We start from the raw sequence: 14,944 nt of genomic DNA on the forward strand, positions 1-14,944 counted from the left end.
AGTGGGAATGCTTCATTTAGCACACACACTTGTTAAACTGCTCACAGCATGCAAATAAAATACCGCATTGTGCAAAAGTCATTCAGCCTTCCCATCCATAGATATGAGCAATGGAACTGTGTCCAGGAAAGAGAAACTTGGAACAACACGCAAATAGTTCAGTCCCCTATTCCCAATATTCACATACTATGCTAAAGCCCACATCCCTGTCGTGTTGAAGGGGTGACCATGTTGAGAATCTGCTGTATGTAATGGGTGGGAAAATTACCATTATGTGCCTTGTCCCAGTACTGCACCCTTTTATTTGTAGTTATTACTGCAAACTGCCCTTTTTTTTTCTCTCAGACAATAGTTGTGTTATTATAGGTACCTTCATGCTGTGCCAAAACACATACACGCAGCAATTCAGAACAATCAGCCTTGTTTTCATGGGAGCAAAGGTTGCAGCCAAATGAAATGGGTGGAGAGCACATTAAACAATCTTGGAATCTGCTAATAGGATATAGGAAAATGTGACCATAATGCAGATGCGGAGTTCCCCTTTCACCTTCCAATATTATGGATAAAATAAAAGCTTTGGAAAACCGATTAAACTGTTTGAACAACATTAAGCAAGTCAAAGTGTTCCCAGTGTGCTTACAAGACCACTGAGAAGCTCTTTAAAAAGTGCTCTTTCAAAGATCTGAAACCAGAGAGCAAGCTTCCCCACCTCAGAACACCACCTGTTTAAAAGAGATAGGATACCTGCAAGATGTTTGCTTATCCACAGGAAGAGAAGCTCATCACAATAAAAGTTCCTGTCTTCAAAGACAGGATCGGCCCCTCCTCTGTCTAAAAGAGGAATATTTATTGTAGTGCCTTGCTTGGTCAGCTGTAACCTGCATTCCCCTTGTTTGCTTTTGAGATGTGCATTAGTCAGCTTTCTCCTTCACAAATGTGATTGTGCCTCTGCATGATCATACACTGAAGTCATGTCCTTGAGTCTGTGACATCAGTCTGTTGCCATGGTAATGTACAGGGCAGTCAAAATTCAGTATTATGGCATCACTGCAGGATCAGAAGCAAAGCAAGCAATGCCTGAGAGCTGGTTAATGCAGCACAAACAGCCAAGACATTTCAATCTAAATGTTAGAGTGAAACCTCACTTTCTCATGATGTTCTTGATAAGTATGGCTAGAAGCCTCTCATCAAGAAAGATGATCCAGAAGGTCATTAAGTTAAAGACATCATGCATTGCTAAAAGGAAGGGCAATATGTTTCCAAGGATGGCCACCAAGTATGACGAAAGCTGAGTTCAGCTCTCTGAATAGAAACCACCATCTGTTCCTAAGGCAAAACCAGACTCTGCCTAAAGAGATCGTTCACAGAGAAACAGGGATGGTCCCTTGGCACCCCGCATCAAGGGCTGGGTTGCACACTGTTTTTCTGGAAATCAGAGACTGGAGTGCCACAGCAATGTCACCCCTCTCAAAGAGCTAGCATTACATAAGGCATGGTTCTTCAATCCCAAACTTTGAAGCAAGATCAGTGCAACACTAACCCAACCTGTAACAAAGCCATGTAGTTAAAAAAGGGTGGTACCTTCCAAGAGTTGTTATTCCATGTAGGGTTAGACATTACAGTTCTGTAGGTTCCTTGCACACTCACGGGAATGGCATTTCTGAAGAGCAAAAGGGAAGGAAAAATGAAATTAGTGACACAGTAATGGTGTTACAACTACTAACCAGCTCTTAAAACCCCAAAGATCCAGTTTGCCCAGCACAAAGGGCATGCAGAAACAACAATCAATGCATTGCTGACATGCAGAGCGCCATCAATTCAAGCAGGTCTTCAGTGCTGACTGACTGAGTACACTCCCAAAAAGAGTCCAGCAACTACAGTCAAAGGCAGCTGCCCTGCCACCAGGAGAAGTCCTGCTGGGTGGCTGGGCAGAAGCTGCTTTGGCAGCATGGGAGCCCAAGCTGCAAGGACAGCAAAGAGGAGGGACCACAAAGCTCTTGGCAGCCATGCTGGACCCCTTTCTCCTGTTCCTCCATTCTCAGCAAGCACATGTGTTTAGGGATTTGGATGCAGATTTCCCATCATTGCTCTAACACCTAAATTCCTCAAGACCCTTGAGTGCTTTTGCATGTTCCGTTTCCATGTAAACCCGGCCACTCCCTGCATGTTTGACTAGTTTCAGTTTACCACCTTCCGCTTTCTCTTATTAATCCATGCATGTCCCGTAACTCAGTCAACACTTTCTTCTACAAAGCTGACTTCCATCCTTCCTATAACCTCAGATGCACCCACAATTTCTTAACAGTGCCATTAACAACCTGCAGGCACAAGAAGAAACATTTCACGTTCTCTACACAGATGTAACCCTCACCCTCTCCTAACTCCTCCACCCAGGTCCCTGGTTGTAACTACCCCATGTCTTGTTATCTAATACTGAACACAAGCCTCTGGGCTGGGACCCATTGTTTATTTGTTTCTGCAATGTCACACCCCCAGTGGTATTGTAGAAATAAATTCTACAACCTGTTAGAGCCTGAACTTGATTCAGACCTGAATTATACCAGTTTCTAAACGACTGGTGCAAATACCTTCACTTGCTCCCTGCTCACTCTAGCAATACTGGCTTATGCAATCAGCCACCACAGGCAGCTCCAGAGCCAAACATCCCTACAGCTAACTGCTCCTACAGACCACAACTGCACAGACAACAAAACACTTGAATTCCTCTACTATTAAATACAAATTGCAAACTATAAAGGGAGGAAGAGATAGGCAAGAGGCACACTGCTCTCAGCATGAGGACACCTGAATGACAAGTTCCACATGTCAATGTCACCTCTCAGCCACCAAAGCATTCAGGGTTTGCCCTGACCTTAGCCCTTAAAACGCCGAGCAGGTTACCCAGCTGCAAGCCTGAAGTACCGTGGAGGCTGAGATTCTGGAGGCAACTTTAAGCCAAATGGATTTCAGAGCAAAATAAAGCCAGCAGGCTTCATCTCCATGGAGCTCCTGCAACATAACACAGGCTGAACAAGCTACTCAGGGCAAAGGTCTGTCTTATTAACTACCTATTAAATTCAGATTAAAGTTGGACAGCTTTTTCCCCTCCCTCACACAAAGATCAGATGCTATTCAGCCCCAAGGAACTGATCTACCTTCTCCAAAAAGGAAAACTTGCTCACAACTACACGACACCACACACAATCTACAAGATTGTGGCCCTTCAGGTACTCATTACATTTTTTCCCTACGAAAGTCTCCAGTACTGGATAATTTGCCTCCAGTTTGTTTTCTACAGTCAAGATAGATCATAACCAGACGAGACACCGAAGCACATGAGTAGCCCCAGTGCACCCATCCCAGCTCATGAACATACCAATGCAAAAACCTGTGGACACTCATCATCTACCCTCCCAGCCACGTGTGTCAACTCAAGCAACCACATGTCATTTCAGAGGGGTAATCAAACCTCCAAGCCAAACACAAGAACGAAAGCAAGTACCAAGGCACACTTCAACCACTAGGAAGTAAACATAGGCCAGAGAAGAGCCAGGGCTGATGGCTGCTGTGGAAGCTTGGTTAACAAACTTCAAGAAAAGCAGAACACGAGGGAGACAACCCACCATCCCAAATGGTCACAAGAACCTTGTCAACTTACACAGACCCAAGGACAACTCCAAAAATACTAAGTGCAGCAGCGAGAAGGTAAACAGACGATTTTGAGATGTAGGATTTTTTTCAGCTTTTTTACTGAGGAAAAAAAAAAAAAAAACCCACACAACCACGCACAACCCTTTAACAACTAATGAAGCAGGATCCTGCACTCCGCATTTGAGATATTTGTGAGACACACTATTTTATCATCCAGCAGTCCATCTCAGCACAAAAGATGCTAAACTCTCGTAATGGAGTCTACCATTCATTATAAGCATAAAGGTAGAGGACCTTCACCCGCTCATAGGAAGGAGCTGAGCTTTGCAGACCCTTCCTGACTACCCAGCTGAACCTCCTGCCCATAGTTAAGTCCCTTTCCACCTATTTACCCTCAGAGCAGGTTGGCCAGCATGACAAAGAGTTATCACAGCCCACCTTTTAGTTTCTTTTCCCCACACAGGCAAGGCCACCAACCTCTTAAACAGGCAGCACAGCACCTGCGCTCCCACATGACTCATGTTCTACAACCTTCTACAACCCTGCTGCCAGATAACACTCCAGCCTTGAATCTAGTTTTTATTTAGACTACACCCACTCCAGCCTGCCAGCCTCCTGTCCCTGCAATATCAGTGGTTATAAACGGATGCAGGAGTCTGATCAGCTATTGATTTTTCACAGGGAAAAAAAAAGTATTTTTCTCTATCCAAATAAATAAATGCCTCCTTATAAAAACGTGATGCAGTTCATCTCATTAGAAGAACCCATATTGTTCTTATCAAAGCATGGATCCACTCCAGTGAATGATGCAAAGGCCAGTTAGCAAAGCACATTTGGGTCTTTCCCTCTGAAAGCCACCCTATAAATGCAAGGCTCGACTAAAGGGGCCTCATACTCTCCAATTCTTTGAAATTCAACATCACTTCACCTTCAGTTATTCCGAGATATTAATGCTGCAGTTGGATCCATACCGAGTTGCTCTACACGACCAATCCTGTCAGCCAAGTTATGACCAACACAACCAAGCTCAAACTTAGAAAAATAATCAACAGTGAAAAAGTGCATTACATTTCCCAAGATTTTTTTACCTGTCAACAAATATCCGTCTTAGTATGTTACCATCCTCCCATCATTCTGATTTGAGTTATTGGGCTTACGGCAAAAAGCAGTGAGAGCCAAGAACACTTTGCCTGGAGTCCAAGCAGAGCCTGCAAGAACAGACCCCCTTTGGGGCAGTGACAGTTGAGTTCCATTTAATGCAAAAACAAACTACTTTTCCATTCAAGACAAAAGCAGAGACAAAGAATTCTATGTGGCTTAGATTGCACAGTCAGCTGTCTTTTTAGGAACAGATCAAATTTAACAGTTCTACTGCAGTCCAGAAAAAGTTAGCCTGACAAGAGTTTAAACTTTGCCCATTACTGTGCTGTGCAAAATCCAGGCACTTGTCTGCAGTGCTCTCATGGCCTTAAGCCAGTACCTCAAAATCATGATGATCAACATTTCCAAGAAGATATTTTATCAGGATTCAGCCTGATGCACAAATGCACTCTTATCCCGTTTCAAAGACAGACAAAAATCCTCTCTGAAGCTCTGCCCAATAATTCTCTTTTGCATAATATAGGTTGCATATAACACCATTTCTACACTGTGGAACTAAAATGACGCCATTCTGCTACAGCCTTGCCAATGTGAGCACTCTCACCACAGGGACTTATGTTCTGAAACAGAAGTGGTAGCAGAGGTGTGCTCAAGCTGGGTTATTTGACTATTCAGGACCTGATGCATTTAGAAAAACTAATTAACATGTATCATTATGGAAAGCAAATATATTCTAAATGTTCATCAGTTTATATTTAAACCCTCTGAAACATCTAGTGCCAAAGCTAAACAGATCTTCCCCTGCCACACTACTTGGAAAGCCTTCAACTGAATCTTCCAGGTAAGGGAATGCAGTATTTTAGGATATTTTTGCTACATACACTGGGGACGCACCTCTAACATGCACAAAGCCCAGAGAAGCATCATGACAGCTGCAAGAACAACTTTGTCCTGGCTGACTTTCATGTAACAAAATTACAGTTTCACTGCTGGGTAAAAAGGAAAAAGCACTTAAGTTTTGTTTAGATTGAAGCGCTGCAAGCCACAGCACTCATCTGCTCTCAGAGCAGATTGCTGGGCTGCTCCAATGATTATACAGTAATGAAGTAACCAGAATTAGAAGGTATGCAATTAGTCCCATCTCCTCCTCCTCCTTCCCCCTAAAAAGAAGAAAAAACCACCCCAGCAGAGACATTATCACCTCTCCCTCTAGCTCTGCTACCCTTATAACTTAAAATACCCACAAAGCAAAGTAGAGCTGTCGCTGACAAGCTGCTAACCAGCCCGGCTTGGCCCTGACTGGCAGCAAAGGTGATATTCTCAGCATCTCCCCAGAAGAGAGTTACTGGGTTACTTGATGGGATTTTTTTTCTCAGGTACCCACACATGCATATATTAAGCTTAACATGCCTGCATTTAGCTATTCCAGTAAAAGCACGTAACTTTTCAGAGGAAAAAAGCAGTGCTGTTCCTACTAGCTTTAAGTTAAAGCACCTCTCACTAATCCTCCCCACGGCCACCGTGAATACATTAAGCTCAGGACACAGGTATCACTTGCTGGCACTCTGTCTAGCTTTACTGACTCCAGCCTGACAACCCCAGCTCATTTTACCTGCACAATTTACAATCTACCTCTCCTTAAAGTTATGCTTTACGTTTTTAAAGCTGTATTCACAGCTCCTTCCCTAACTGTGACTAATATATGGAAGATGCAGAAAGGCCCCAGACACCCCAAAGCCAAATGGCAACCTACAGTGAATCCCTGCTTCCAAACTGCAATTCTGATAAAATATACGTTGACATTTATTCATGCTCAAAAGCTCACTCATCCTCCCCTCCACCTCAGCGATACCAGCTGGTCTAATTAAAGGCATGCCTTCTCCCAACAGCCTGTGCCTCACGTATACCCCAGGAAAGTTTCTCTGTCGTGATCAGCTTTTACATTTACTATTTTTTCTTTTAATCTCTAGGCTTCTTCAAATGGAAAGCAGCCTGACAGACTCCTCAGTCCTTAACTGCCTTTGTTCTGCCTGGACAGCCACCCGATAAAGAACGATTCCTTGTAGGTATGCTGTGACTCAAGAAACACAAAGGAAAGAAAAAACAAAACCCCTTACAACCAATATTAATGCAACTAGCAACGTCAATGAACTAGCTCCATATAGCTCCACTGCAGACATAACAATTTTTACACTCAGATAAAATTCCTTTACTTTTTTCCATGTTAATTTCTCCCCAACCTCTAAAATATGTTTTCCTACAGACGAATGGGCCATCCCTGCAGGACACTGGTGCCCACACTTCTTTGGGTTCAGTCAGGCCAGGGATGAAGCTGGTAACTTCCCAAAATCCATACATAAGCCTTTCCTCGCTGGCTACATCTACTGATCCCAAGGAGGAAAAAGGGCAGGGGGAAGGGAAAGGCAACTTTTAAGGCAAGAAGAGTACACAGAATGCTGCGGACATTTGCTAAAAGCATATGTAAACTACTACTATTTATCCTACAGTTTACCCTGAAGCCTACAGCTGACACATCAGCGGACCCCATTTTAACAATTCCATAAGCTGTTAAGGCCTAACAAAGCAATCATTAGGAAAAATGGTTTAGAACACTGTCGGTGGCATCCCATACACTAAGCAAGGAGGGAGCATGACTGAAATGCTCTGAGCTCCCATTCCCAGCTTAGGTTGTAAAGCTGCATCAAAAAGAGAATTCCCAGTAATTTGTGTCAAAGCCACATCTCCAACTGCTTCTGCTGGGAGGCCCATTCAAAGCACGTTATTATAAATTTTAATATGACTACATCTGCAGCCCTACTGCATCTAAAAAAAAAGAAATCCATAAGCATTGAAAGAGAAACACAGGGATTTTTTTCTTAACACCATGGAAGATGGATTTGCTGCTACCAGTAATTCTCCCACAGCCCGAATTTCAGAAGTGGCAGCAGATTTACTTAGATTTCAGATACATAAACAAGCACTCTTTGCATCACTTCATTCATGTGTTTATTAAGATAAAGTTACCTCAGTTAAAACAAAACACAACAGTAGAGTACCCTCCTTCTTTAGAAAGGAAATTTAAAAATAAAAAGGCAAGAAACCAACAGTCTGCCCCAAACTTGATGGCAAGCTGTTATATATGTATATATCTGGTGCCCTGACGGTTAAATCAAGGTCTAGAAACCCATTTCCAGAGGACAGGTTTTCCTTAAAGGTCCCTGACATTTGTCTCAAGCTACCATGCCCTGCATGCCCAGACTTCAGCAGTGGATTTTCTGGGCACAAACATCCTGCACAGGGACAGCCTCTTATCCCCAGGACAGGATGGGGACATGTGCAGGCAGTCAGGAAGGCAAATGAATGAGAAAAACCACCATCAGCCTGACAGACAGCATGATACCAAAGCAAGAGCAGCCTAATGGCAGGAGAGTAAACTTTGCATATATGTTTACAGGGAGCTTCTTTCAACCTCAAGAGTCAGGACACGATGAAGCACGAAAGCTTTGAAGACATAAATACATTAAGACTGCAGTCCCAATGCCAAAGCAGAGGTTTCATGATGGAAAGGATTTTTACACTTTGCAATAAAGACTTCAGCGAGGCAAAGTTCAAACCAAAGACCTCAATGAAGAGCTTTATGAATCAAAAGGGAACTAGGCTGCCTCTGTATTCATGTGAGCCGGTGAACACAAATGCCAGTCCAGTTCAACACTAGCTACTATCATTCAATATGCAGCAAGTCTTGTTTGAACTCATTGTCCAAACTCTTTTTTAAAATATAGCCTCCCGTATGACACTTTGCAGAGAGCCAAACCACAGGCACAAGCCAGGAGTTAGTCTTTGAAGTTTAGATACAACAGAAATTATTTCACCTAACCTAGGTGCAGAAGGATAGCTGCTGCCTTTGATGCTACAAGAAAACTTTGGTCTTAAACTGCCCAAGGACTCCAAATTGCTTGCTGGGCTGCAGACCAGCAACATCCAAGTTTACACATACACACAAACATAATTATGCCTGGTCTAGACTTGGGGGGAAGGGAAACAAAATCATTTCAGTGATGTTAGCGTGCAAAGAAAATAATAGCACATACAAAGAAATCTCTAGAGTGACTTATGAATAAGATTTTATGCTTGGCTTTCTGCCAGTTAGAGAGGAATTAAAGAGCCTAGCAATATAACCCTGTTCATCCCAAGGAAGAAACTGCATTCTTAAGTGATCAACGGAATAACAGGGAGGAGGAAAGAGGGACAAAGACATGGGACAGCAACGGCACACAGCAAAATAGGAAGTTTTTGACGGTACCGAGATAGAATCAGGCTAAGACCATAACGCAGAAAGAACAGTTCAGATTTTAAAATTAATCCAGTCTATTGCATCCAAAAGAAATAAAGCCAGTAAATAACAGCATTCCAATAAAGCAGATAGTATTTTTCACTATAAAATTCCAACTGTTTTAATATTTTACAGATTGTACACCTCCACTGACTGCCAAGCAGCCAAATCAGTTCAAGGAGGAGGTCACAAGAAGAAAAGCAAATCAAATGGCAAAGGCATTGCTAGACACCTTGAGAAGCTGAAAATGTGTAAAAACCCAGGCTTTTAGCATGACAGAACATTTAGTAACTATCTGCAACGATGATTTTATATCCAAACTCTTTAGAGTTTAAGAATTCACATTATCAGACATTTAGCAGAATTAGGACCAGACTTGACATGTCCCAGATTCCCCAAGGTTACTTTCTGAAACCCATCTACACTTAAAATATTTCAAGTGCTCTTCTCACACTGCAGAAGAGCAACCAAAACCTAACATGTAATTTTCTAATGTTTTAGCATTCATTTTATGAGAATTTAATTTCAACACTTTTTTATCTGAATGACAGAAGGCATTTTGCATTCGATTGCTGGTTGAAACTTACTGGAAATGGAAGCAAGCTGCTGTTACATATATAAGTCATTGCAATGAGGGAAAAAAAAGTTATTGAAGCTTGCTAAATCAAAGCCTGTAAAACACCAAAACCACAGAATGAAGCAGAAGCAGCTCAGGAGTTGCTAGGGATGCTTAAAGTTAATACAATTCTAAATTAAAATGGCTGCCGCTTAAGTTTGCCAAAAAATTATGCAAATTTCCAAAGTTCATACATAGTAATTAGCCCAGCAGAAAGCAAGTCCCAAATAAATGACGAAGTTAGCCTCGCTCTTATGTTTCCAGCAGATGGAATTAGCTGCATGTGAAGTTATTTTCTGCAATTGGAGATGAAACGCATTACCCTGAATATCAATTCTGCAAGTAAACAGAATGTTGGATACACGCATACATGGTATGAGGAACATGCAAAACCCAACCAGAATCCTTTCCCATCGTTCTAAACAGGACATTAAAGAGGCTGGGGGAGGGTTTACATATTTTAGACTTCATTTTTCAAACCAATTGACTATCTGCTGACAATTCAGCTGAAACAAGTTCTCTCAAAGCAGATTAGTTTTTGTAGTCCAAACAGGTTTTTCCAAAGAAAGTTGCCTACCTTGACTAAAAACTCATTGTCTTGATGTGCTAATTGACAGAACACAAAAAGTCATCCAAATGGCAAGTTCAAAAAATGTGCATAAACAATGGGCTTTGCCCACTACTTCTCTAAAACCCAGTTTGCACGCATTTCAGTCAATTGCACTGTAGATCACATATTGTAATGCACAAGTTCACCTTTTCCATTCCTATTACTGATTTGCCACTTTTTGCTTAAAAAGATACAGCCTTCTCCTAAGCCCTGCAATTCTCGAGCTACCTGCAGCAATACAGTGAGCAATGGCTGAACCTCAGGTGTGCCCTTGACCAAAATACTCCACCTGCGTTCCACATTCTGAATTTAGTTTCTCTTTAGCACTCGAGCTAAGCACTGCCCCAGTATAAGAAGTTACTCTCAAAGACACTGAACGACCCAGCAACTTTTCTCCATTGTTATCCCGCCTTTATCGTGCTTGTAACAGCACGATTCATAAACATGTATGTCAATGCATGCATCCAGTTTAGGGGGCACAACCGAGGAGCATTCAGTCTCCTACTGTGAGCATCAGGAGGTGAGTATTGAGAAGGTCAACCAAAACCAGTTAGTGCACCAACTGTGAAGAGAGAGGATGGGCTGCTGCTTGTGCAGTTACAGGCACCAGCTTCCAAACAGAAAACTGGTGAAAGAAATGAAAACATGCTACAAATCTTGCTACATGAACACTGCTTTCTAGCTCCAGGTAGTCCAGAAAAAAGGTTTCCAGGACCTGTGTGTGCTACAAAAAGAACCCAAACCATACATAATTAAAGGAACATGGGGAAGGGAAAGTAAAGTTTAACTCTAATTTAAAAGTCAAGTAAGTGACACACTGGATTGAATACCATTAACCAAAACTGTGCAAATTAAAAGTAGATGTACTGAAAGCAGTAGAAACCCTGCCCGAAACAAAATGAGAATTCTCATACAAAAACACTTCTGTGGCCAAATGAAATACTGAGTTTAAGTAAGAAACCAAGCACTTATACCTATCATGTTCTCTCCCTCCCCTTCTCAACTAGAGAGTCTCATTTACCTCAAAGCAACCAAAGAAAACACTTTGATTTTTTAAAGAGAGAGAAGTTGCAGAAATGAAAGCCCTGTCTGGCACAAACTAATATTTGAGAAATCAAAAAGATTCTCCAAGTTAGGAGAAGGATGAAAACAGGTCTGAATAATTTACTTTGCATAGCCCAGTTCCTGCCAAAACAGTTCTGTAAATCCCATGGTAGTTCAGATAATTTCCATTCTTAGAGCAAAAAAGCTAGATCGAACATTAGAAACATTAATTGTGTGATATGACCTGAATGATGCAAGAACGAGTAGTTAAGTGAACCACAGCATCTGCTGAATTTTTAATCACTAGTTGTTTTTGCTGCAAGGCAGAAGAACGTTGTATATTAGCTTCCAAGCACTGTACAGAATGGCACATTAGGACAGCAAGATTTTAACTGGCAGAAATTCAGCCTCCATGCTACCTAAATCCTATTACTTTGCTATGAACTGCAGACACAGCAGTTTCTAAAGCAGGACTTTTTTTTAATCACATGGAAAAAAGCACTATTTTCTACACCCCAAGATACCAGTCAGCCATTAATGAATATTTATTTTTTTTAAAAGCTGACGTTTTCTTAACAGCCATTTACACATCCCTCTGTAGTGCATTTTTACTCTTAAAACAGCATTACCTAGTCACGTGGCAGCAACTAGCAATGGAAGAGGTAGCTGAACCTCCAATGTGTAGGAAGGTGATCTATGTAAACATTCATATTACCTGTGTACTGCAACAGAAGGTGCCACTGCAACATGTTTAGGCATACCTGAGCTATAGTTAATCCTTCTGCCTCTGATATCCGCCACAACGACACTGCAGACAGCCAGCTTTCACCATCAACTCACTGTCCAAGTGCATGCCATTGACACAAGATGTACAAGCCCACCCTATACCTGTATCAGCCAGCCCCACTGTGTTTTCTCTGCATTTTATACCCAAAATCACTAGATTAAAAACATCCTCCATGCCTACAGTGCTAAATACACCTCCAGTTATGCCCTAGGCATAGGACTGCAATACCAGGATTAGCAAGTGATACAGCAGATATTCCCCTTCCACAAGACGACAAAAAAAGTAAAGTTATGAGGCGAATAAACACAAATCCCACACTACAGCCAGAAGCCACACTACAAGCAATTAATTCAATTATCAATATTTTCGGGGTGAAAAAAAGGACATTAAAAAAAAAGAGACAACTTTCATACATTAAAGGTCTACCACACTGACTTTAATAGAATCTACATTTAATAAGTTATTAGAATCAAAACAGCTTAGAAAACAAAACCAGTAAAATATGGTACAAATAAAAACTGAGCAGCCACATATATCCAGGTAGCATTCCTGTGCCCTCCTCACTGCAGAGCTTACAGAGTTGATAAGTTGATCTCTAACCAGCAACTTTCACTAAAGACCTCCTTCAAAAGCTTAAATGTATAGATAGGAACACCTGGTAATACATCTGATGACCAAATAATCCAAAAGAACCATAAAAGCAGCAGACAAGGACAAGAGAGATGCATGCTTCCAAAGCCATGTTATCTTTAACCATAGGCTGAAGACCAGTCCTATGTTTTCCTTACAGACTCAACTACTGGGTGCAAGAAAATCCATTATCCTTTTTGAAATGAGGTATCAAGCCTGCAACGGGAATATTACAACATGCCATATCTGCCAGTAATAAAGCCATTGGTGTTTGAGGATTATACCAAATTGCTTGTTTTGTTATGCTACAGGGCAACGAGAAGTGAAAGTAATACGTTATGATGAACGTGTTGAGACCTCCAGGTCTCTAGCTACACTTAGGTAGTATTGTGCATCTACTACCCAGTATTCAGCTTTACAGCGACAGAAATTGAACTTGACACCTCTGTACCTCAAAACCACAGCCCTTCCTGGCACAGGAACTACAGGCCAGTCTCTGTGAACACACAATCTCACTGTTTTTCAAGGTGGCCAAGAGCCCACCAACACTGTGGTGCACATCTACAGCACATCATAAGACAAGCTTCCAATTTTAAGGGATGCAAAAAGATGTTTTATGTGCCTATAAGAAAATTAATTGCAGCTTAGCACTTGACAAGTCACTCACGCTTCTTCACAATCCTTACCTAAATGGAGAAAAGAATTTAAAGAGCGTTTAGTGCGAGTGAAACATACACAGCTTCCTCCTCAACCTCTGCTCATTCTCCAGTTAAATACGAAAGAGACAACTCAGTCACATGGAACATGCAAGATGATTTTAAGACACTGGTATTAAATCAAATCCCACAACTTTTCCCATCTATTAAAATGGAAGCTTGTCATTAGAAGGGGAGATTTTGCTAAGTGCAATGCAACTGACACCGCCTTTGTTCCCAGGCTGTTGGTGATGAAGCCCAGGCTCCTTGACATTCTATTTCTTTCCCTCAAAGGCTCTGTGCTACAGCAAATTTATGGGGTTTCACATGTAAGAGGAATATTGGGCACATTACCTTCAAAATGAGTCAATAATGCTCTGTCACTCAAGCCAGGGGAAGGCGGGTGGCTCCTGGAAAGCAGTGCAAGGCACTCCCCTTCCCCTCCCCTTAGGACCCAAAAAACACTGCATTCAGAACACTCCCATCCCCTGCAGCAAGGGATTAGCCATTTACTAAAAAGCAATCAAAACACTGCATAAGGCATCCAGTCAAGATTAAGGGAAAAAAAGAAAACAACACAACACTAGTGCAACCAGAGTCACATTACGAATTCTCCAGGGCACTGAAGAACAAGTAGCTCAACCATCAGCAGGATGCCATTTGTCCGGCTGATGCTCAGCGAATGGCTCGAAAGGAGAGCAGAACTCGATGTTTATTTTTTTTCAGTCAGTCATTTCGCTGTCTCCGTGTTAAGCAGTAACAACATTAACCACCTACGGGCATTTATAGGTTTAGACTTTGGACTTCCAAAACTGCCTACTTCCATGCAAATTTTATTTCTTTGGCTCTTCTCTAGGGGTGACAGACAATTATAATGGCCAATTATTTAAAACCTTTCATCCGAGAACACACGAAGCACTACGCAAACACTAATTAAGACTTGTGACTGGAGACTGTGCTGCACGTTAGCCCATTTCAAAGCTAGCCTGGATATCTCTAGCTACCGACACTGCATACCGAGAGCTACAGTATAGTCACGGCAGCTCGCAGCACAGCAGGGTTAACCACTTGAGTATGTACACAGCTTCGCAGGCTGGTTTTACAGCCCTCGACAAACCCCCAGCTGCTGCATGTGCTTTACAGCCCTTCCAACCCGGTTATTTATAAACAGAGACAAGAGATGTACGCTGCTGTCGAGCATTGTATAAAACACCTCGCAGGACGAGTGTCAGTCCCATTTCTCCAGCCGATACACTTCTTTTTTCCAACTGGAAGCCACACGGCACAAGTCAATAAATTCGGTTTACTGAAGAAATTAGAAGCTGCGCTTATTGTTTTGAGTAAAGCCTTGAAGGAAGTAATTTTGAGGAGAAATCTCTTCCACCTTAATTGCACACTTAACCTTTCCTTAGGTCCTTACACCATCCCCACGTGAACACATAATTAAAGTATTACCTACAATACCTAATAACGATTA

At 42.0% G+C, this 14,944-nt stretch overlaps 1 protein-coding gene across 7 annotated transcripts in view; it reads right to left on the reverse strand.

The window, feature by feature from the left end:
• Positions 1–14,944, reverse strand: part of FBXO34 (F-box protein 34) — a 42,892-nt gene that overhangs the window by 26,931 nt on the left and 1,017 nt on the right. For 5 of the 7 annotated variants that reach the window (XM_030484728.1, XM_030484723.1, XM_030484724.1 and 2 more), the window contains exon 2: positions 1,582–1,660. The exons of 1 other annotated variant lie outside the window; for it this stretch is intronic. The gene's annotated coding sequence lies outside the window, so the exon portion shown is untranslated. Of the gene's footprint in view, positions 1–1,581; positions 1,661–8,629; positions 8,784–14,944 lie in introns of those variants that run through there. One more of the 7 variants, XM_030484727.1, reaches the window with a different exon arrangement.

Source organism: Strigops habroptila, chromosome 4 (assembly GCF_004027225.2).
Source record: "Strigops habroptila isolate Jane chromosome 4, bStrHab1.2.pri, whole genome shotgun sequence".
Classification (NCBI taxonomy): domain Eukaryota; kingdom Metazoa; phylum Chordata; class Aves; order Psittaciformes; family Psittacidae; genus Strigops; species Strigops habroptila.